At 44.4% G+C, this 24881-nt stretch overlaps 1 protein-coding gene and 1 pseudogene across 7 annotated transcripts in view; one reads left to right on the top strand and one right to left on the bottom strand.

Moving 5' to 3' along the window:
• Enthd1 (ENTH domain containing 1) overlaps positions 1–24881 on the top strand; it is a 114731-nt gene that overhangs the window by 5848 nt on the left and 84002 nt on the right. For 2 of the 7 annotated variants that reach the window (XM_087559095.1, XM_087559099.1), the window contains exon 1: positions 23784–24744. The gene's annotated coding sequence lies outside the window, so the exon portion shown is untranslated. 7 annotated transcript variants of the gene reach the window in all.
• On the bottom strand, positions 3691–4178 carry Rpl22l1-ps3 (ribosomal protein L22 like 1, pseudogene 3; annotated as a pseudogene).

The following is a 24881-nucleotide window of genomic DNA, read 5'->3' as shown; positions in this document are numbered from 1 at the left end:
ATAAATTGGAGAAGTGTTTCCAGGGACTCTGGAGTCTCTGAGGGCTATGGAGATGGGCTCCCTCAACAGAAGCACAGAAATTCAGGTCATAAGATAATTCTGGGTGTGGAAAGGAGATGGCATAGGAAGACAGTATAAAGAATTGAAGTGGATGAGTGCCAAATACTTTGCAAAGGAAAAGAGCCAACATTCCTTTCCTTTGTGTTAGAAATGCAAAGTTATAATTGTGCTTAAAGTGATAGGCTTTAAGTCAGAAGAAGAGAATGAAGTTCACTCTTCTCTCCATGGTTACTGCATTTTAAAATGACACTTACAGAAATACAAAAATTAGACAGAAAATAGTTTCTATGTAAACTATCATCTCTCCAATTTCTAACACCAGCGCAGTGCATTTGCTACAAGTGGGAGCAATGCTGATACTGTGGTGCTGGCGCTCAGTTTATTCTGTCATAGTTCTGTAGGCTTTGGAAAGACTGTGTCCACCACCCAGTATCACACGGGGTCTTTCACTTCTCTGAGAAAGCCTCAAGACCCGCCCTCACCCTCTTCACCCTGGTCGCCACTGGTCTTATAGTTTTACCTTTTCCAGACATTGTAAATCTTGTTTAGCCTGGTTCCTCTCACTGGCAGTATACCCAAAGGTTCTTCCATATCCTTCCGTAGGTTGGAAACTTGTTTCTTTTTATCTTTCCTCTTTATAAAAAGTTTTGTTGAGATATAATGCACATACTACACAAATCGTAACTTAGATATATACATAATATAATTTTACTTATAAAATACAGGGCCATTTATATAAAGTATGTGTAATTACAAGGTTGTTTATTATAACATGTGATGTCTATATCAGCAATTGCCATTTTGTATCCATTTGTATTGATTTTTTTTAAATCAGAATCTCATGTGGACTTGAGGTCACTAAGTAACTTAGTTGAATTGACCTTGAACTCCTCATCTTCCTACCCCCATGTCCCCAGGTCAGGGATAAGCAGCCTGTGCTACTGTGCTGGGTTCATATTTCCATTTGTAAGTGTGCCGTTTAGTATGTTCACACATTTACTGTGTTGTGAAGCCACCACCACTCTTGCTTAAACCTTTTAAAATCACTGTCAACATTAAGCGATAGCTGCTCATTCCCATTCCACTGAGCCTCCATTTTCTATCGTGATTGACTTGGCGGTTAAGCGCACTCACATTGAAGTGGAATTTTCCTGTGTATTTTTTCTTTCTATTAGGCTTCTTTCTCTCACCCTATGGTCCTTGAGTCTCCTCCGTGCGGCAGGATGTGTCAGCATTCCATACGTTTACAGTTAAATAACATTTTATGTTCTGTGCTTATGACATTTAAGCAAATCTGTTCCTCTGGGGTGGTCCTACACGCGAGCCCTTGCAAATAGTGCTGCAGTGAACATGGCTGTGTGACGGTTCCGGCCTCTGCCATCAGTGCTTGCCTTGCTTGGAGAACAGTAGAGTGGCTGGAGCGTGCTAATGTCCGTGTCTGGCCTTTGGAGAATCTGCTGAGCTGGCTTTCGTCCCCATCACAGTGTAAGAGGGTTTCATTATTTCCGTGTCCTTGCTAACACTTGTTTTGTCCGTCTTAAACTTAGGGTTAATCCTAATAGCTCTGAAGTTGGCCTTTGTTGTGCCTTTGACTTACATTTCCCTAAGACTCATGATCTCAAGCATCATGTCCCTGCTGGCGATACAACTGTTTGTTGTCTTTTAGAACTGTCTTTTTGAGTCCTTTGCTTATTTTCAGAGGAGTTCTGTTATTGTTGAGTGTTGAGTTTCAACAGTTCTTTATATATTCTTGGTAAACAAGACCCTTATCAGATAGGTGGCTTGAAAGTATCTTCTGCTGTTCTGTAGTTGCCTTTTGCTTTCTTGATGTGTCTGTCCACCAATGCACAAAATTGTATTGTTATTTTTTAAACAGAGTCTTACTATGCATCCTTAGCTGATCTTGAACTTTGCTATGTAGACCAAGCTGGCCTTAAGCTCACAGAGATCCACCTGCCTCTGCCTCCCTGGTACTGGGATTAAAGATGTGCACCACCACATCTTGCTAAAAGTATTAAATTTTGATGAAGTCTATCTGTTTTTCATTTGGTTGTTTTACTTTACTTATCATACATAAAGCAAATTATTGTTAAATACAAGGCCATGGAGGCTTACACCTATATTTTCTTCTAAGAGTTTTAGAATTTTTAACTCTCTTGTCTCAGTTAGCATTTCTGTTGCTATGTTGAAACACCATGACCAAAAAGCAAATTAGAGAGGAAAGAGTTCATTTGGCTTATATTCCATATCATGAAGGAAGTCAAAACAGGAGCTCAAACAGGGCAGGAACCTGGAGGCAGGAGCTGATGAGGAGGCCGTGGAGGGATGCTTCTTATTGGTGTGCTTCCCCTGGCTTTCTCAGACTGTGTTCTTATTCAACCCAAGGCCACCAGCCCAGGGATGGCACCATTCACAATGGCCTGGGCCCTCCCTAATCAGTCACTAAGAAAATGTCCTGCAGCCTAATCTTATTCTCAGAGGTTCCCTCCTTTCAGGTGACTCTAGCTTGTGTCAAGTTGATGTAAAACTAGCCAGCACACTTACTCTCTTATTCAGATCTTGGATTTCTGTGGACTAAATATTTCTGTATGCTAGGGAGCCTACTTCAATATTTTCACACATAGATGCCTCACCAAACCTGTTGAAACAAATACTCTTCCCTGTTGAGTACACTGGCCCCTTATGAAAGTGATTTCTGTAATCAGCGTCCTCACACATCTGTGTGTCTCTTCATATGCCAGCACATTGCTCTATCTTTAGTAATATTCGAAATCAAGAAGTGTAAGAACTTCAACTCCAGTCTTCCTTTTAAATACATTTTATTTATTCAAGGTCCCTTGCATTTCTTTGTGGTTTTAGTGTCAACTTCTCAGTTTCTATTCAAACAAATGGCAGATAAAGCTTTGGTTGGGATTGCATTGGCTCTCTAGACAAATTGGGGAAGCATTGCTATCTTATTATGAATTTTTCTTTAATTTTTTTTACTTTTTGAGTTTATAATTATATCATTTCTCTCCTCCTTCCAAACTCTCCAACATACTCGGGCCTTGCTCTTTAAAATTTCTGGCCCCTTTTGTGGGAAAATCTGGCTGATTAAGGTCAAAATCTACCATGACTAGATAGCCTCTAGGGTAGGTGAATTTGGGAGACTCCCTTCATTAATGGAGGTTACCTTCTTGGATCTTGTTTAGGGAATTCTAAGCCCCACATATGCCTCTACCTGAGGAATGTCAGGTAGCCTTAATTAGATTACTCCATGTCCTTTCTCCTGGTCAGCTAGCACCTGCGATTCCTGAAATGCTTCCCCATGCTAATGAGGCATTTCGGTACCCTCAGCCAATGACATTTGCTCATCCTGGATGTTCCTACCCTCAGTCCCCCAGAACTTTATAAGCCTTAAATCACTGTAAGTAAAGTTGATCTGCCATCTAATAGCTAGTCCTGTGGTGGCTATTCACAAAACGTACTCACAGGGCTTCTGAACACCCCCAAACCCCCATTCCCATTGTCTCTGCTCCCTTTGTCCAACTAGACCATATCAGAGCCTATGATCCATGAGAGAGTATATTCTTTTTTTTGTTCCTAAATTTTATTTATGAATTAATACAAAACATGGCAGACCGATGTGTCTTAATCCTCCTCCTCCTCCTCCTCCTCCTCCTCCTCTTCCTCCTCTTCTTCCTCCTTCTCCTCCTCCTCCTCCTCCTCCTCTTCCTCCTCTTCTTCCTCCTTCTCCTCCTCCTCCTCCTCGTCCTGGTTGATCTGGAAGTAGCGCAGCTCGTAGCTCTCCTTGCTGTTGGCGACGACGCGCAGCCAGTCTCGGAGGTTGTTCTTCTTCAAATATTTTTTGGTGTGATATTTCAAATACCTTTTGGAGAAAGGCACCTCAGAAGTGACAGTGATCTTGCTCTTGCTCCGCTCGATGGTCACAACCCCTCCGCCAAGGTTACCAGCTTTCCCGTTCACCTTGATCCTCTCCTGGAGGAACTGCTCAAAATTGGCAGCATCCATGATTCCATCTTCTACAGGGTGAGTGCAGTCAAGGGTAACTTCAAAACCTGCTTCTTTTTTTTGCCCCCCTTCGCCACAAGCTTTTTCACAGGCGCCATGGCAGCCGAAAGAGTATATTCTTAAACAGACAAATGCAACCTGATCAGTCTATAAAATGTTGCCTGTGTGTATATGTATTCATAGCTGACCATTTGGTGTTGGATAACTAATTGGTGTGCTCTTCTCTAGTGAATATTTCTCCAGCTCTCAGCATTTTTAGTTACCTGTAGTTCTTTGTCTATGGTTGAGGCTTCACGAGCTTTCTTCCCTCCAGGTTAGCTCGTCTATTGGTATTGTCCATATTCAGGTCTTACTTAGGCAACCATGTTGGTGAGACTTGATGGGTGTAGCTTCTGTTATTTCCAGGAGGCATCATCTCTCAGCAAACTCCCTGTTCCTCTGGCTCTAACAACTGCCTTTTGATTGGCTGTTCTACAATGGGTTCCCTCTGTGGCAAAGAGACGTTTCCTCAATGAAGCATGAGAACTACACTTAGCTGTGAGTATGAAGATAAATATTTCAAATCTAGTTAGGGATTATACTGGATTAGTAAAATGACAGTTGTAGGCTCTCCTCCAAGATCCATGACTTCAGTGCCCTTGAGTAGTCGGCTAGGTTTCCAGAGCCAGGCACGACTTCCTTCTTGTTGAGCAGTCTTAAGCCCAATCAGAAAGCTGTTGGTTACTGCCCCAGTGTGCAGGTCACTACCTCACCCTTAGCACCATTGTGTCATGCTGCTTGTTGATGTGGTCGTTGGCATCACAGCTGGGTACACTGTTGGTTGTCACCCTCCTTGGGAAGCTGAACGTCACCTTCTGGCACCATGAAAACTAGTCCTGAAGGAGGAGGCTTTCAGGTCAGAGCCAGCTCAGGTGCTGGGGCCTGAGTGTCTGAAATGCATGGTGTCTTCAGGGACAGGGCTTACCTTCTACCTCCTGGGGGCAACCAAGGACAGCAGAGTAGCCTATAATGTTTGTGTTTAAGGTTCTCTTGGACAACCCTGGCTAACAACTCAAAAGAGGGCTTCTCATGCCTGGTTGTTGTTGTTAGATAATCTGTGGCTCTTGGGAGAGAGTGTGGTCAGCCCAGATTGGACATTTTCATTTAAACTACATACATATAGTTATATACTGACTTATGTGTGTTATAGGTATCTTTAGGTAGATTGGTAATATATGTGTGATGTCAACCTGACATCAGTTATAGCCATCTGAGAGGAGGGAGCCTTAGTTGAGAAAATGCTCCATACGGTCTGGGCATAGGCCGGCCATGGTGTTACCTGCTTTGAATTCCAGCACTCAGGAGACAGAGCAGGAGATTCTCTGTAAGTTCAAGTCAGCCTGGTCTTCCTTCACAGGGAATTCAGAGATAGCCAGGACTACAAGGAGAGACTGTCACAGCAGGAAGGCATAGCAGTGGGTTGGCACAGTGGCTGGAAGAGCTTCCTGCTCTGACCACTGTGCCTAATCACTGCCATGTTTCCCATTATGGCGGACTCTTACCCATTGGCACCATAAGACAAGCAAGACCTTCCTTTTGTAAGTTATTTTGGTCATGGTATTCTCTCCATGGTGAGAGTAGACAGCCTTCCCTTGATCTTAGTTTTAGGAGAAAAGTTTTCAGGCATTAAATATGATGTTACCTATTTTTTTTTCTTCCTTTCTTTTTTGTTTTGAGACAGGGTCTCACTATTTCGCTCAGGCTAGCCTGGAACTCACAGTCCTCCTGCCTCAGCCTCCATCTTGAATGCTAGGATTACAGGGATGTGATACCATATTGGTTAGCTGTGGGCTTTTTATATTTGCTCAGGCTGAATAGGTTTTATTATGTTCCTGATGCGTTAAGTATATTTTAACTTTATTATCACTATTACTATTCTAGTGTGTGCGTGTGTGCGTGTGTGTGCGTGTGTGCGTGTGTGTGCGTGTGTGCGTGTGTGTGTGTGTGTGTGTGTGTGTGTGTGTGCAGAGGTCTGAGGACAGTTTTCAGGAGTCAGTTCTCTCCCTCTAGCATCCGCAATGGTTTTGGGGATAATTGGGTCATCAGGCGTGGTGGCAGGCCCTTTACCTTCTGATCTATCCCACTGGCCCTTGAGTGTATTTTAAAACTAAGAAATCATGTTGAGTGTTGTCAATGCTTTTTATGCATCTTTCAAGGTGATTATGTGTTTTAAAAATCCTTTTATCCTGTGAATATGGTCTACGACCTTGATTTTCTGCATTCCTAGCATAAATCAGATTTAATCATGGTGTGCATCTTACCTTTTAAGTGTTTGTTTTAGATTAGGTTTTGGGCTTAGCGATGAAATTGAAGAACTCTCCATGAGTTTTTATCCTGCTGTGCTTGATTCATTCGGAAATTTTTATACAAATCAACTTCCATGATGATTAAGTTTTTATTTATTTATTTGATTAAGGTCTCACTGTTTTACTATGCAGTCCAGGCTCAAATCCAGTTCTTCCTGAATTATGATATCAATTCATTTTTGCAAGGTTAAACAATGCTAATTTAAATTTGCAGGTTTCCCCTTGAAAATTCCGGGACAGCTATTTTATCACTGGACTAAGAACTTGGAGGACTCTGTAAAGCAGAGAGGCTACTTCCTGCTCTAAAGAGCTCAGGAACTATTCTGAAGAAGGAACTTGAGAAGTACAGAATCACAAATATCCAGACAGGCCTGTTTATGCATTCACTACAGCTTTTCTGTGAACACGGGTTTGAGCACATTTAAATCCGTCTTCATGGAAGTTTTCAGATTCTCTAACACTTGAGCTTAGGACCAACACTGCAGGTTCCTCAGGGACTGGTCATCCCTAAAACAGCAAGGAAACCTCAGATGAGAGCTGGCTTGTCCACAGAGGATCAGCGCTGGCGTGTCCATAGGGACATCAGGCATGTATCTGTTCACTCTGGAAGGGGCGTTGGCACACGTCACATTTGTTAACTGAATATTTACTAATAAATGACAATCTTGGCACAATTCAGTTTATGTTGCAGTGTGCCTCTGTGAGGATGGCGGATGTGCTGAAAGGTGTTATTGATGGGTTTCTAGTCAGGAGGTTGGCTCCCAACCTGTCTTTGTGCTTTTATCTCATCTCATTGTTGCTCTGTCAACAAGCTCTGCTAATGTATTACTTTGTATTGTACCCCAGAAGTTCTTTCCCCTCAAAAATATTCATTTCTTGATGTCGAATGACCCTTTAGTCTTCCAGTCCCCCTCAGAGACCCTTTCCCGAGTATGCCCACTCTCCTTCCCCTCCCTGAGTAATAGTGTGTGCTGTATTGTTTTATTCATGTCAGCATGGTGCCTTTTAGGATCTGCTGTGTGGATATATGTGTTAGATGTCTATGTAATCTCCTTAACCAGATTCCTAGGGCACACACCATGTGTGAGTTTTCTTTTTACCATCAAACTTTCACACATTTAAAAAAAAAAGGAGGCACCCAAAATAAGGTCTTGGACCATCAAAAAAGTGTTGGATAAAAATGTTGTTACCAGGGGTTGGGGATTTAGCTCAGTGGTAGAGCGCTTGCCTAGCAAGCGCAAGGCCCTGAGTTCAGTCCCCAGCTCTGAAAAAAAAGAAAAAAAATGTTGTTACTGGATAAGAGAAGGAAAGAGGTGTAGTTCACTGTCTCTCAGAAAGTCCAAGAACACGCTTTGTGACCCAAGTAATTCTCACTGGAAGCCTGTTTGACTCACAGATCGGCAAGAGACCAGATTCTCTTTAAGAAGAAAAAGAGACTTCTGGCTTCGTTGGTCGACCCCTAATTTTGCTGTTCTCCTGGTATGTTTTTTGGGGGATCTACTTTGACTGCACCCCACAAAGTTTAATAAGCTGAATTTTCATTCCACTCAATTAAAGTCAGTTTTGCTTTCCCCCTTCTTTATTCTTTAACCCATGTATTATTCAGAGTTGTGTTGTTTAATTTCCAAATATTTTTGGATTTTCTAGCTGTCTTTTTGCTGATGTCTAGAGTAATTTTGCCATGGTCTGAAAACAGATACTGTGTGATTTTATATTCTTGTAGATGTATTGATATGTGCCCTGGCTTAGAACATGGCCTGTCTTGGTGACTGTTCTGTGTGAGCTTGATGAGAAGGAAGTAGCCTATAAAGGTCTAGTCCATTAGCTTCTCTCTGTGGATTGTGAGGCTCTTGTTGGATGTGTCAGTGCTAAGGACTGTTTTGTCTGCTCAGAGAACGACACCTATACTGCCATGCAGTGCCCTTCTTACCATGGACGAGCTTCCTTGGTCTGAGTTCTGATGCATCTGAGATTAGTTATGCTCGCTATAGCTGCTCATGCTTTCTTTTGATTAGTGTTAGTCTGGTATATACTTATAGGTTTATTATTTTTTAATCATGGGGCATGAGTCTTTGAAAGGCTATTCATAGACAAAATAGTTTTTCTTACCACCCCCATCCCCGTGTGTGTGTGTGTGTGTGTGTGTGTGTGTGTGTGTGTGTGTGTGTGTGTGTGTGTGTGTGTGTACTGAGGCCAGGGGAGGGCATCAGCGTCCTCTTCTATCAGTCGCTGCCTTATTCCTTTGAGCCAGGGTCTCTCTGAGCACAGGGTTTATGTTTCTCAGCCAGGCTAGTAGTGAGCCAGCCCCACCAATCTTCCCACCTCCGTTCTTCACAGTGCTGGGACATAGGCTTGTGAGAGAACATATCCAGCTTGTAATGTGGGTGCTGGAAGCTGAACTCAGGTCCTTGTGGTTGTTCAGGTTGTTGTGGTCTTTAGTCATTGATCTATCTCTGTTGCTGGTAAATGTAAGACTTTTTCTTCAGGAACAGCCATATCAGGCTAGTTCATCTTCCTGACCCCTAAAGAGTGTCTCACTTTGCTACTCAGACCAGCCTACAACTTGCTGTCCTCCTGTCTTAGTCTGCCCAGTATCTACGACTACAAGTACAAGCCACTATACCCAGCTTCTCCATTTACTTCTAATTCTTAGTATGTTTTTATATTTAAAACTTCTTGCAAACAACATTTAGTTGGATCTTGCTTCTTGGGGCCATTTCTGTCCTTTAATGGGCGACTTAGCTCACTAGTACTCGGACTGATTTCTGATAGTGGGATAAATACCTGCCATTTTTCTCATGGTTTCAATCTGTTGACTTTGGTTTTTGTCTCCTCCCTCCCTCCCTCCCTTTCCTTCCTTTACTGGTGCTTAAATATAAGACATGATGTATACCAACTGTCTTTGTGTTTAATTGGCAGTTTTATATGATCTCACTTTCTCTTCTCTGGTGTGTCAGCTCTACATCCTTTTCACTCATTTTTGTGGACCTTGCAGTTTGTAGTATACATTACAGCTGGTCTGGCATCATTATTAAATAACACTATGCTATGGTTTGGTTAAATATCTGAGAGGCTTGGTTTTTGGTCAGTGGCACTATTAGGGAGTAGGTGGTGGACCTTTCAAGAGGTAGAGCCTAGTGGGAAGCCATCGATAGCACAACTTTGAGGAGGATTTATGAGACCCTAGTCCCTTTCTCTTCTCTTTCATGTTTCATGTTTCATGAGGTGAATAGTTGTTTTGTTGTTTGTTTGTATTAAAAAACCACATTGTGCCTTATTGTAGGCCCTAAAGCAGAAGGACCAATCAGTCATCATGACCTGAAACTTTTTTTTAAAGATTTATTTATGTATCATATATAAGTACATTGTAGCTGTCTTCAGACACACCAGAAGAGGGCATCAGATCTCATTACAGATGGTTGTGAGCCACCATGTGGTTGCTTGGAATTGAACTCAGGACTCTTCATCACTGAGCTATTTCTCAACAACCCCATGGCCTGAAACTTCTAACAGCAAGAGTCCAAATAAATCTGTCCTCTGTTTAAGTTGGTATGTGTTACAGCTAGGGAGCGCTGACTAGTGCATGCTACACAACCTTGTGGGTAATGTTAGTATCTTATAAGAACAAGGTAATTCTAGTTTTCCCTCTGATACCTTATATTATTGCCATCATTCATTTTGCAGATACATAACAAATATATTCTTACCACCATTGCAATAGGCTCTCACATAGCCAGGCTGGCCCTTGAACTCACCCTGGAGCCAAGAATGACTTTGGACTTTGGATCCTCCTGCACACACCTCCCAAGTACTACTGGGATTACAGCTATGGACCACCAAGCCAGGTTTGCAAAGTACTGGAGTCGGTACTGAGGGCTCCCTGTGTGCTAGGCAAGCATTCTACCAACTGAGCTGCATCCAGCCCCAGCGTTAGTTATGATTCTGAAAAACACTGCTGTGAGATTCATAAAGAATAGGAAAGGAAACATGTTTGTTTTCCTTTCACTTACACTGACTCTGGTGCTTTCTTCTGCCATGAAGATCTGCTTCTGGCCTTTGCTGTTTTACTTCTTATTAAAGAAGTTCTTTGAACATTCCTTTCCAGGCAAGAGCTCTGACAGCAGATCCCTGAGTTTCGGTTGGAGAAACCATTTCCCCTTCTCATTCGAAGGGCATTCACAGGGTGCAGAACTCTAGCCTGGTGCTTTCTCTTGCATCAGTTTTAATATTTCTTGTCGTTTCCCTCCTGGTTGCATGGTTTCTAAGGAGATGGTGAATATGAGTCTTGCCTTTGCTCCTTTATGGGGAAGGCTTTCTACCCGTCTGACTTCTTCCTGTACCTTTGATTTTCTGGGGTTTGAAAAGGATAAGCCAGGTCCTTTTCTGAGCTAACCTGGACCACAGTCTGACATGCCCTCACTTGGCTGTCGCTGCGTATTTGGTCTGTTAGTTTCTTTCCCTCTCTCTTCAATCTCCACCAACAGCCATTAAGTCATGGCTGTCCTGCAGGTATGGATATTCCGCTCTGTTTCTTATTCATGCATTTCTCTCTGAGTTTCTCCAGAGATGTTCTCAACCTGGAATGTTCTTTGCTCAGCCATGTCCTGTCTAAAGGTGCTCTTGGGTGTTTTTTCATCGTCATGCTTTCCTTTTGGTTCTCGTTGCTTTTCCACCCCTGCCTGTGCTGCGTCTCTATCATTGCTCACCGCCCTGTTATCCCTGAGTACTGCCTGCCTCTCAGCCTTCGAGGTTTCATGGCGATTCCAGCATCCCTGCCAGGTTTGATGGTACTTTTCATGCTTGTTCTGTCTTCAGACTGTGCTTCTTGCCTTTCAGTCTGTCTTGTAAATCTTCTCCAATCACTGGGCTTGATGAACAAGTGGGTGGGACTACAGTGGTGTCTTGGTAAGGAGAGGAGGCAGTGAGAATGTGCTTGCTAGGTCTGTTTTAGTGAGCCTGTGCTTCGGGCATGAGCGTCACCTGTCTTTCCACTTACCCCTCCTGCCCCCTCTTCAGTGGTGGGACCGCTAGACTGTGTAGTTTAGAGTTGGGTATTTCTCTTCTCCTGGATTGGTGAGGTTCAGCATAGCCTATCAGATTAGTGCTAGTTAACACCTTTCCCTGAGAGAAGAGCTTAAGAAAGGTAGAGTGCTCTGGTCTGTTTAAAAAACAGTTCTAATCCTATCTCTCCCCCAACAGAAAGAACTGGGATTTATAACTGGACATCACCACAAGCACACAGATGTAGGAAAAGCATCTGTAGGGTTTGGACTATCCATAGCTTGAGGCACCTACTGGATACCTTAGAACATATCCTAGGGGAAGGGTTCTGCTGGGAATATCATCTCTAACAGAGACAATGAGGTAAGGCTCAGGGGATGTAAGGCTGCACAACCAATAAACTGAACGCAACTAGAACTTGTGCATCCCATGAGTCATGAATGCACCCCACTTAGTCATGTTCTGTTACTATGCTAAACATCCTGTCATAACTGAGCCTATAAAATACCTTAACCAGGGTTCGTTGAACTTCTAGAATGTGCTTCTTAATTAAAATTGTTTAGAAAATACCCAATGAAATGTGAAACTTGTCATACTACCAAATCATACACTTAGACAAATATGGTTTTGTTTTTCAAGACAGGGTTTCTCGGTGTAACCAGCCCTGGTTGTCCTGGACTTGCTTTGTAGACCAGGCTGGCCTCGAACTCACAGAGATCCACCTGGCTCTGCCCCCTAAGTGTTGGGATTAAAGGCATGTATCAGGACGTTCAGTGATACTCTTCTTTTTCTTTTAAGATTTATTTTAGTGTGTGTGTGTGTGTGTGTGTGTGTGTGTGTGTGTGTGTGTGTACATACATTGTCTTCATCCACAGCAGAAGAGGGCATCAGATCCCATTACAGATGTTTGTGAGGCACTATGTAGTTGTTGGGATTTGAACTCAGGACCTCTGGAAGAGCAGTCAGTGCTCTTAACCGCTGAGCCATCTCTCCAGCCCCAGTGATATTCTTCTAAAGCTAGAGTTTTGAAAATATGTTCATTATAGGTTGTTAAGTGCCTTTTTATTCTGAACTAAGTGAGTTGTGAAATTGCAGTTGCTTTTATTTACATAGGCCATTTTTGCATGTATCCACAGATTTAAATTAAAGGCATATTTCAAAAATGGACACATTTTACAAGCACAAAATTTCAGTCTTATTAGAAAGCTATGTTAAGCCTTTTTCCTGGAAGTAGCATACATTGGTACATTGCTATATTGGCTTTCTAGGGCCATCCTCAGCCCCTCTCTTAGGAAACAAGGCAGCTCATAGCCATATTCATGGCTAGTTTGTACACAGGGTTCTTCTGCTTCTCTGTCCCATCTCCAACAGCGATGGGCCACACCAAGAACTTATTCACCCTCCAAACCTTAAACAAACTAAGCCTTTTAAGCCCTCGATCACAACTGTACATCAAAGCACAGAGGCACGTATTCTAGAAATATCGTGTTTTATTTATATTTATATCTATACTTAGGCTATAAATGACTAAAATCTCTTGTGGAGGTTTGGATTCAGGTTCCCAGAGGAGGAAAGAAAACACCAGGTATTTGATTTCTTAAAGATTTAGACAGAGAAGGAACATAGGCAGTGTGGGCCGGAGGGAAAGCAGAACCAAGATTGTTCCTTTCTAAGCAACCGTAAGTAACTCTAAAGACCTGAGCTATTTACAGAAGTTCAAGGAAAGAGAGAAAAATAACCTTTTTCCTTTTAAGATAGGGTATCTCTACATAGCCCCACCTGCCCTGGAACTCACTATGTAGTGAACTCACAGAGATCCCTTCCACTACCATACATGGTGGAAAGATGGCTGGGGCATTAAAGGTTGGACTCATTACCAAAAGTGCAAGAAAAGCACCCCTTTGAATGCAGGAGTATTTGCTTCAGATGTGATTAGTCACGGCTGCAAAGTCAAACAGCTGCAGTGGAAGCATTAGCTGCAGTGTGGAAGCATTACTCCTTGTACAGAGACGTCTAGACGTGGGGTTGCAGGAGACTGACAGCTCTCAGCCAGCATGAGGCAGCAGCTAAGTGCCATGGAAGGAAAACTCTCTAGCTTCAGAGTGGGTCAGACCTATTGTTTTCTTTTCCCCCCTACTCAGGACAGACAGCACTAGTCAAAACTTTAATCTGATGTGTGGTTGCAAGACTAATAAATGCAGGTGTAGATGCTCAGTGGTGCAGGGCTAGGGACGCAGGCTCCCTGAGTACATTTGTAGAGATTCCCTGCAACAGTCTTTTTTTATGAAGAAATAATTTCCTTTAACAAACACATTACAGGTTTTGGGTCATCATGAGCCTGTGGCTTTAAGTTATATCACGGTGCATTTAAGCACAGTTGTTTATTTAACACAGTGGCGTGTTTCCGCCATTTGTTCCCTTTCAACAAATTGAGTTGGACTGATAATTGTGAGAGCAAGAAGCAAGACGTGAATTCATTTAAAGTTGAAAGTGACCTTCACCCACCTGTGTAGTCTTCCCCGTCGTATTCCTTATTTATTGTGCCCAGCAACTGCAGAAAAGCAAACAGAAAAGAGAGAGGCAGGCGAGTGTTGGCAGTGCTGTGTCAACACTGTTACTCTGTATTCTCATCAAATAAATAGCGATGGATCATAGGCTAAGGTCAGTCAAAGAATTGAGGTGCGCACTGTTGACTTTACAGAGCCTGTCTCTGCTCCAACTCACTAACACTCTGACTTTGGGCGAGTTCTTCATCACCTCAAACCTTGCTATTCTCCTTTGTAAAGTGGACTTGATAATGAACTCAGAGAGTGCCTGTTGGCATCAGAGATGTGTTTGAGGGTCAGCCATATAACAAGCCGTCCGTCAGTCTGATACTGTTAGGGCCCAGTCTTTTGTTACCTGCATTTCTTGGGACATGCGCTCTCAATGAAAGAGACAGAGCTCAGAGTGCTCAGGTGGAAGGCCTTGCCCGTGGTCCTGGGTAAGGGATGCAGTTCTCTGCCAGCCCTAGCCCTGTCCCCTGTCCATCATGTCCCTAGTATATGGCATTAAGACCTCAATTTACAGCAAATTCTCTCTCTCTCTCTCTCTCTCTCTCTCTCTCTCTCTGTGTGTGTGTGTGTGTGTGTGTGTGTGTGTGTGTGTGTGTGTGTACCCCTGTTGGTGGGAGTGATAATGAGGTCCCTTTATTTGCATGTTTGGTTTTCATGGGGAGATGTTGAACATTTGCCTCCTGAATGACTGACAGTCTGGTTGGGTGGCCAGTGTGCCTCTGTAGGCCTAAAGAAAGGACTGGTGGCTCACAGGTACAGTGTGTATGGAGGGTGGGCAGGGGAAGTCACCTTTGAAAAATTGTTTCATTATTTATAATAATAAGTCACCATGGTAAATAATGACATGAAAAAGAGTAAAAGGAAACGGGGGGAGTGTTAATCCCATTTTTATTATTGAAACAAAATGCCAAAGGCAACCAATTTCTGTAAAGAAAGGAGGTCAGTTAGCTCACAGTTCTAGGGGTTTGGAGGCAGGGTTCTAGTACCTCTAGAGAAAACTTCATGGAAGTTGGAGTCCCAAAACTGGGAGGAAGGAATCCATCTCAAAGCATGAAGCCAGAGACTGCGGGTCTTTTACAAGATCGAGGTCCCAAGTTAACGTAAGCCCTCCCGCTAGGCCCGCCTCTTGGAGATTGCAGCTGCCCTGTCACACTGGAGAAGCCAGGGCAACACACTAGTCCCTAGGGAACGGCTCAAGCCATGTATTAAGTGCAGCTACGGGGCGGGGAGGACTCTCGTGCTGGGGACTTTTCACCATTTGCCAATCATTTAGTGCCAGTGACCAAGATTGTTTTATTGTTTGACTATTTTTTCTTCTATAAATTTGTTTAATTCTTTTCCTCTTATATTTTACCAAGAAAATTTAGGGATTTACATATTTTAGATTTATCTAATTTAATTAGTTACAAATTTTATAAGAACTCGCCCATACATGGTGGAGAAATGATCTAGTGTCAAATAGCACTGAATAGAAAACAGAGCGCCAAGTGGCCAGCAGTCCACAATTAAATATTCTAATATCACAGAGAGGACTTTAAAAATCAGTCAGGAGAATGGGGCTAAGAGGATCAGGGGCTGGAGATGCAGCTCAGTGGTAGCAGAGTGGTTGCCAGCATGCGTGAGGCCCTGGGTTTGATGCCAGTACCACAAAAAGAAATAATAATAAAAAAGCTCACCTATGCCTGGCCAACCCATGCTATAGACAGATTTTGTAATCTAGAAGACTGAGCAGCTGATATTTATCAAGTCCAAAGTCCAAGTAAACAAATGTGTGTGTGTGTGTGTGTGTGTGTGTGTGTGTCCTCATAAAAGTGTCAAATAGTGTTTGGAGGAGAGTGCTTGCAGCAAGTGTGGGGACCTGAGTTCACTCCCTAGTTCCCACATGAAAAGCCAGACTCGTAGCACTGAAGGGAGACAGGAAGGCATTGCTGCGACTCACTGGCCAGCAGCCTGCTCAGTGAGCTCCAGGTTCAGTGGAAGACCAAGTCTAAAACAATCAGGTGTTGAGTACAGGACAATAGTCATGAGACATGTGCTTGGTCCAAAGAGCACACTATGGAGTTAAGGAGGATCAGGAGTTCAAAGCTAGCCTCAGCTACATAGCAAGTTTCAAGTCTGTCTCGGCTCTGTCTCAAAACGACAAAACAAGAAAACCCAAGAACTCTTGGAAGGCTGACATTAGACTTAGAGGGTGTAAAGCTAAGAGAGAACCAAGAAGCTCCACAGCCTCCACACCTTGGCTTTATGTTCCTAGGTGTGTGTGCGGCTCAGATACACTCCCACATGCTCTGGAAGGCCCGGGATGCCGAGAGGCAGGGAGACTGGCTTGGCAGCGTGGCGCTGCATCATGACCTTGAGCTTAGGTACTAAAGACACTTGGAAGGGAATGTCTACCTTTTCTCAGGCGCCGATTCCTTCCTGGTGTGCTGGGTACACAAGGAGGACACATAGGGCCCACAAGGACACGTGGATATGTAGCTCTGTGATTTGATCAGGGCGAGCGGTCTGTAAGCAGCAGTCCCCAGTGAAGCCTTCTTTAGGAGTCCAGTTCCTCCCCTTCGTCAAGTGCTTCTTTCTCCAAGAAACATCCCATCTAACTCCTCCTAGAACCTCCTTCAAGGTGGAGCTAGCCAGATCACACTTGACCTGCTGTTAATTCTCAGTCCCAGCCAAGGCAGTGAAGGTGGACAGGCCACTTGTGGGTCCTCAGCTCTACTTGGTCAGTGAAATGAAGGGTCTCAGCCAGATCAGGCCTTGGCCTATTTTCTCCTTTTTTCCAAGACATTTCATTCATTCAGTCACACTCACTCTCTCTCTCTCTCTCTCTCTCTCTCTCTCTCTCTCTCTCACACACACACACACACACACACACACACACACACACACACACACACACACACTACAGTTTCTCTATGTAGCTCTGGCTTCCTGGCTATCCCGGAACTCTCTCTGTAGACCAGGCTGGTCTAGAACCCAAAGATCCTCCTGCCTCTGCCTTTCAAGTGCTGGGATTAAAGGCATATGCCGCACTGCCTGGCCTCATCTCTCTTTTGATAATGCAATACTAAGAGAATTGTAATCTGTCACCTATAATTCCCTATTCTCATAGAAAAGGCAACTGCCTTGGCACTTTCTTAGCAAGAAGACAGATATCCTAATGGGACTCCCTTTTCTCTACCCAGAAGCACAGTTTTGATGGTTGGTGATAATTCTGAGCTACTTGAGTTGCCCTATTTTTTCTTAGTATTGTCTGATTTACAATGCTCCCAGTATCCTCTCACAGAATTTTCTGGATGGGTTGTCCCAAGACATTATTCCATTTCTCTATTGGTGGAGAACATTTCTCAACCCTAGAGAAATAGTAGTACAAGTAATGATTGATTTTTCAGTATCCATTCACTGGACCCCAGAAGATCAGCTATGAAAATGTTAATGTGCCATTAGAATTGGGCATTTCTCACAACTCAAGCAGAGAGGTTGATGGGTCAGAAACACAGAAGGTATCCTAGCTCTGGCCGCATAGCCACATCCAAGGCCTCAAGTCCAGAAGCTACTGGACTGTTAGCTTCTAAGATAATCTCTCTATTCTAAATATGGGGGCTCCACTGGGTAGACTAACTGGCGCCTGCTCGGTAAAGAGAAGGCTCAGCACAGGAGTAACTGTGTCCATGTTTCCGGACAAAGCCACAGTCAAGCAAGGACTTGACTTACTCTCAAAGGGCAGAATAGTCAAGACAGACAGACCAGAGGAGCCAGAACCCCTCTCAAGCCAAGTGACCTGAGGGCCAGATTCTCAACTGGTCTTACCAAACAAAACAAAACAAATCAACAACCAAAAGGTTAATTTTGTTCATTTACATGGATTTAAGCACCCAACAGGAAAGTATGGCAAAAACCAATAGTGATTAGTATGCTGTTTTTAATAGTTCAAGGGACTCTCACACCACAGCCATAGACTTAGCAATGAACGATGTTATTTAGACAACTATTTCTTGCTAATAGTTTCCTTTTTAAAAAATATTTATTTTTATGTGTATGAGTGTTTTGCCTGCATGTATGTCTGTGCACTGTGTGTGTGTGTGTGTGTGTGTGTGTGTGTGTGTGTGTGTGTGTGTGTGTGTGCGCGCGCGCGCGGTATCTACAGAGGCCAAGAGAGGGCATCAGATCCTCTGGAGCAGCAGTCAAGGGTCTCAAGCTGTTATGTGGTTGCTAGAACTCGCACCTGGTTTTCTGGAAGAGTCAGCGTTCTTAATTATTACTGAGCCATCTTTCCAGCCCCAAAATTCAGAATTTTCTTTCTTTCTTCCTACCTTTTTTTAAAAGATTTATTTATTTATTTTATGCATATGAGTACACTATAGCTGTCTTCAGACACACCAGAAGAGGGCATCAGATCCCATTACAGATGGTTGTGAGCCACCATGTGGTTGCTGGGAATTGTACTCAGGTCCTCTGGAAGAGCAGCCAGTGGTCTTAACCGCTGAGCCATCTCTCCAGCCTCTCAGAATTTTCTTAACAAGGAAAATGCTGCCCAGATATAGTTTGTCCTGACATGGGCTTAATTCAATACTGCAGCACCTACCTACAGCCAAGAAAGACAGGCCCGCTAGTGTCTTAACCTGAAATTCTAATGATGGTTACCTTTGTTCCTCTCCCTCTAAAGAAGCCATCTTGGAGAGACCGCGGGCTGTGGCTCTCCTGTTTCCAACAGTGTTTCTAGGTGTAGGTTTATCATTACTGACTTTACATGGAGGTTGGTTTTCCCCACTCTGATTTTGTAGTGCAGGAAATGTAATCTATTGAGCCTCGGAATTTTTGTAATTAATTTTTTGGGGCTTGGCAGTGAAGAACACTGGGAACAGCACTTGGTGCCAAGCCTGATCACTGGGTTCAACCCTCAGATCCCACAGGGTGGAACGAGTGAGCCGACTCCTGCAAGTTGTCCTCTGACCTCCGCACTAGTACCATGGCCTTTACTATTCACACAGCACATACTCACACCGAATCAGCATAAAATATTTGCTATTTTTATTATTCCACCATGTGGATTCTGAGGCTAGAACTCTGTTTGCTGGCTACAAGCTCCTTTACCCATTGAGCTTTCTCACCAGTTCCTTTGGATCCTTTAAAGCAGTCTCCTGTGTAGCCCTGGCTGGTCTTGAACTTGTGATCCTCCTGCCTCAGCTTCCTGTGTGCTTATAGGATTACAAATATGTATGAACAAAGACAATTTTTAAAGTAATATTTTATTAATTTTTGAGTACTTCATACATGCACACAATATATTTTTATCTTATTCACACCCTACTCCTTCCCTTAACTCTTCTGGAAACCCTCCAATCACACTCCCTCCCCAACTCCAGGCCTTTTTATTCTTTTTTTTTTTTTAATAATCCACTGGTTCCACTTTGTGCTAAGTATTGAGTCTTCCACTAGAGCGTCTACCTACAGAACACCACACCCTTGAAGAAAACTGACTCTAAAAAGTCTCCCATCAACTGTCCATAGCTCCCCAGGTAGGGGTAAGGACTTATGTGTTCTTCTTGCCTCTGTGCTGGAATGCTGACTGGCTGGATCTCATGCAGGTCTTGGTCTGGCAGCCCCAGCTGCTGCGATGTCACAAGTACGGTGGTCCTGTCTCGTTCAGAAGGCAGTGTATGCTCCAGTCCTCCTGGTCCTCTGCTCCTATGGTCTTTCTGTAGTAAGTGTGATGCAGATGTCCCATTACAGTTGAGCTTCCAAAGGCATGGGTTCTGTACAAAGAGGTTTCTCTGATGAGGTCAGAACTGCACTAATTATGGGCATAGATAAGTGAATTTAGAAGGCACTTTGATGCTTTAGTCAGTTTAGTAAAATAATAGCCACAGGTTCTCCCCCTGGGGACTGCGAGCTTCCCAGTCAGGGTTTCCTGGCCACATTTGCAGATCATTTTGATGTGAGGATTCAGGAATTACCTGTAGTTCCCAGCACTTGTCTTTCTGAACTCTGCTCTTTTACTATTACCTAACTATCTTCTTTGGAAACTTCTGGATGTATACTGGGGCCTTGCTGTCTGTCTTGTATGGCTTTGAGTTACTTTTGTTCTTGTGGCCTGGCTGCTGCTGTACCTTGAACACACGGTGCTGTTTTCCTCACGGCTCTCTTCAGCTGTTGAGTGTAGGATGGTGAGGGTGGTTATGGTTAGCCTCCATTTGACTGTAGCTTCCTTGCTGGGATGTTTGTCCACTCTTTCCTCTGGTCTTATTTCCTTTATGCTCATCTTGAGTTTGCTTCATCACTCCATGCTCTTGTCTACATAGTTGAGCTGTGCATTGTCTTTTAAGTGTGTGTGCGTGTGTGTGTGCATGTGTATGTGTGGGTGGGTGGGTGCGTATGTGTGTGTGAGAGTGTATGCGTGGGTGTGCACGTGTGCATGTTTGTTTGTGTGTGTGCATGTGTGTGCATGTGTGTGTGCATGTGTGTGCATGTGTGTTTGTGTGCATGTGTGTGTGCATGTGTGTTTGTGTTTCTGTGTATGTGTGTGCATGTGTGTTTGTGTGGGTGGGTGTGTGCATGTGTGTGTGTGAGTGTGTGTGTGTATGTGTATGTGAATGTGTGTGTGTATGTGTGTATGTGTGAGAGTGTGTGTGTGTGTGTGTGTGTGTGTGTGTGTGTGTGTGTATGCTCATGCATGTGTGTAGCAGTCTGGACAACTTTTGGGATTCCATTCCTTCCTTTCACATTGTTGGAGGCAGGTCACTTGTTTCAGTCACTCTGCCACTCTGTCTGTGCCAGCTGGACCAGAGCTGCTGATTCTCTTGACTCCTCCCACTTCACTAGGAGGGCAGGGATTATAGGTGTGAGCTGCCATGTCTGTCTCACTTGGCATGCAGGTTCCAGGGATCAAACTTAGGTGTCAGGCTTGGGCAAGAAACAGTCTGACCTTCTGAACTAGCTCTCCCGCCCTGTGCTAATTTCTCAATGGTTTACTTCGACATCTTTTAAAGAAAAATTTAAAATCCTACAGAATACTGATTGTGCAGAGAAGATCCGCTGGATACGTTTCATGGAGTGGGACTAGTCTTACTGACTGTAGTACGGGTTAGAGTGATGGCTTCAGACTCATGGACAAGGAGGGTCTTCAGCCGCACATGCTCACTTGGCCTTCGTGGTTGCTCAGTTTTATCTACTCTGTTCCCAGCGGGGCTCCAGGACAGGCTTTACCAAAGTGGCTTGGAGTTTGAGCCTTGGAGTAGAAGTAGGGTATGCAGACCCAGGCTAGGGCCAACAGGTGGCTTAACCCAGTTCCATGTGGTAAGGCTGTGTTGTGCCCTCTTCTAGGTCCATATAAGTAGCTCTCAGTAGATCTATCCCAGAGAGCAGTGAGTGCCCTCATCCCCTCTCACTTTCTTTTCATAAACACAGACCTTTACCTCAAAGGGAGATAGATCTCTGACACCGAAGTGGTTCAGGTCCTCACCATCAGATCAAGAAAGCCCAGCAGCCCTGTGGCTCCAGCCACACATGTGGCTTTCTCCTTTGTATTTCTCTGTGCAGTTTTTTTTTAAATCTTGTTTTTGAGGCTAGCAATGGCTGCTACTGCCAGGTGTTTAGAGCAGAGCAGAGCAGAGCAGTACTTTGAAGCATGGCTTTACTGTGCCAACACGACGGATGGGGTTTTGTCTTGCCTATTTGTTTTTGTAGTGCTGTGGACGGAAGTCACAACCTTGATGTTCCTAGGTAGGGGCTCCACTAGACACCCTTTCAGCCCCTGACTGAAGCGGGCTTTGTTTTTAATAGAAATAACCTGGTCAGAGACTTTAGATCAGTGCCTGTGGGTCGGGACTCCGCTGGGAGGGGGGGTGGTCACACATCATATTCACATTATGATTCACAACAGTGGCAAATTTACAGTTGTGAAGGAGCAACAAAATAATCTTATGGTTGGGGGTCACCACAACATGAGCAGCTGTATTGAAGGGTCCTAGCATTAGGAAGGTTGAGAACCCACTGATGTAGAGACTTCGCACTTTCTTCCTGTCCCTGCCCTCTTTAGAAGGTAGATTAGAGGGAAGATTAATAGGTAAATAACTACCTACTGTAGGCAACAAACCTCTGAACTCAGGGAGATGGAGAGGGAGGATAGAGTTAGTGGGTGTGGTTGGTAGGCCTGATATCTGAGTGGGGAGGGCACTGTATGTTTGTATTCCCCACTTAGAATGGAAGTAAAATTCACCACAAAAGCAATACAGCAGGGAGAGGGGAGGTAGGACTGCTGTTCAGGAGGAAGAGGACGTAAACATATCTTCTGTAACACATTCTTCTATAATAGACCTTAATGCCCAGGACCTCTGAATCTCTCTTCCCCCAGCATTGGGGAACATTCCTTGCCGTGCGTCTCCATTTCATACACTCCTTAAGTGTCCTGGAGACAAGCAAGTGTAGCTCTGGCCTTTGTGGATGTTGGAAGAAAGGCCATCTCTCAAACGGGCAGCTTTAAACTGGCACAACTCTAAAGGACTCATGTAACATGCTCTCTGGGTGGCTGGAAGGAGGGCCTGGCCAGGTCTGAGGCCCAGGTCTGTGTACCCACCTTACTAAGACTTCAGTGACTGCACCCCACATTCATGTCCAGCATGTCACTCCTCCATACTTCTTTGAAAAACTTGTTTTGGCTTGAAACAACCCCTTGATACTCCCTGGGTGTTTCACCCAACAGGACCCGAGTACACACGCATACTTGTGCCCGTTTCTTGCTGTGTCTTCAGTGCTCAGGACACTCCCTCAGCTGCTTGAAGGATGATTCAGTGACTGCAGAGGCAACTGTGCTTGGACCCCAGTCTCTTGCATGGCTGCTCTAGTGATTGTTGCCTCCTTACCATGTGTTTGAGACGGCCAGGTTGGCTTTCTGCTCGGCCCTCCTTCTTTCACGTTGTTAGGTTTCAGACCCAGGACAAGGGGCTGAGGTGCACGTTTTACATATCAGAGCATAGCTGGCCTCCTTTCTCCCAGCACCCGTCAGTCCCTACCTAGCATACTCTATCCCCAACCCTGAACTTTCCAGTCCAAGGGCAGGACTGCCCTTCCTCCAGAGACTCTGCTATTTAACCCAGACATCTTGGGTTCTCCCTGTCTTCCTATTCCTATTCCCCCTTTTCTTTTCTCTGCATGGTCACTTTCTCCCCCCGCCCTCTTTCCTTGGGACCAGTGAACTTGCCTTCCCCAGCAGCTTCCCAGTGACCCTGTGTTTCATGTACTCTAATCTGGCTTGAATTGACTCAGTTCACCAGTGGAGAAATAACTTTCCACATATTGATCTTGCCCCCATTCCAGGTCCTTATTATTTTTATGTGTTTATTATTATTTTTCCACATTTTGTGCTTTTCTCTTTAAAATGTTTATTATGTTTACTTTATGTGTATGAGTGTTTTCCTTGCATGATGTATGTATATCGTGTGCGTGCCTGGTGCTGACAGAGGCCCGAGGAGAGTGCCGGATCCCTGGAACTAGTGGTAATCATGGTTGTGAGCCACTATGAGGGTCTGGGAACCTGGGACCGCAAGGCAGCAATACTCTTAACTGCCAAGCCATCTGGAAGCTCTGCACTGTGCCTTTCCACTGGAAGTTGTGTATTGTAGCCCCCGACCCTCTGACATAACAACACATGTGACTGCTTCAAACCCTGCCAGTTAGTCATCCACACGGATGCCTTCAGTTTATCCAGTCCTCAGACTGGAGTGAAACTTAGTTCAGAAAATCTGAATTCTAACCCTGCCCTATTCCTTTCTTCTTTCAGACAGGAAGCTGTTGTCCTTCCTGTACTGTTAAAGTTGATGCTGCGTCTTCCTTCGGGTCTTTTCAGAAGCTTAGAGGACTGGATGCTCTTGTTTACTTATCTCCTCCTTGAAACAGACTGAGGGGCTCTTCTTGGCTTTTCTTACTTCTCACTGTGGTGCTTTAGAGGAGCCTTGGCTGGTACAGAGGGCGGCAGAATGGTAGCTGGGGGAATTAGGCAGAGTTAAATGAGATGCCCACTCCTGGGTGAGTTCTTTCCTATTTTGGGCAGAATGCAGAACCTGGCATTCCTGAAGCTGCTTCTGTTCCCTTGGGGGAGTCAGATGCTCCAAGGAGGAGGCTCCCACCAGGGCAACTAGCTTTCTGCTTACTGTGCCTGCTGGCCACTTGGAGGGAGGGAGCTTCTCCTACATCTCACCAATCCCCACAGACTTGAAGTAGAATGTTCCAATTCTAGCCCATGATTTCCAGCTTCTAATTGGGGGTATTGCAGGAGGCTATTTTAAGCCAAGCAACTTTCCCAGGCAGCTAAGTTGTAAATTGGCTCCCAGCATCTTCCAGCAATCTGCTTCACTTACACCATAGCAAGGAGAGCATTTGAAACTTTGTGATGTTTCTTTCTTAATTCATTCACTCAGTAAATATTTATTGAATATATGTTAGTGCCATCAGTGTCTGCAGGGAGACTCCTCTCACTGGTTTATGTTCCGAGAGAGAGAAAGAGAGAGAGAGAGAGAGAGAGAGAGAGAGAGAGAGAGAGAGAGAGAGAGAGAGAGAGAGAGAAAGCAAACAGCAAGGGAACACACAGGTGACAGAGGGCAGTAGCAGATGCCACAGAAAGAAACAACTCAGGACAAGAGATAGACTGATGACGTGGGGCTTCTTCAAAGGGTAACAGGAGAAATGCAGGAATGCGTCTGAGGAGTCAGATGAGTCAGAGATCCTGCCATGGAGAGTTCCTGCAGGAGGCAAGAGCTGCCTGACTTTTTGTGTTGCTGGTAAGGGGCTCAGGGCTGCAGGATGAGGTACTGGTGGGGGAGAGACGGGTAGCGTGACACAAGTTGTTTTTTTTTTTTTTTAATCTCCAAATCTAAATGGTGTCCTTGTCCTCCAGGAAAGTTTGTCCCCAAGAGCT

The sequence above is a fragment of the Rattus norvegicus genome, chromosome 7 (assembly GCF_021556685.1).
Source record: "Rattus norvegicus strain SHRSP/BbbUtx chromosome 7, alternate assembly SHRSP_T2T, whole genome shotgun sequence".
Classification (NCBI taxonomy): domain Eukaryota; kingdom Metazoa; phylum Chordata; class Mammalia; order Rodentia; family Muridae; genus Rattus; species Rattus norvegicus.
Note: the sequence above shows the minus strand (reverse complement) of the source record. Positions and strands in the feature narration are given on the sequence as shown.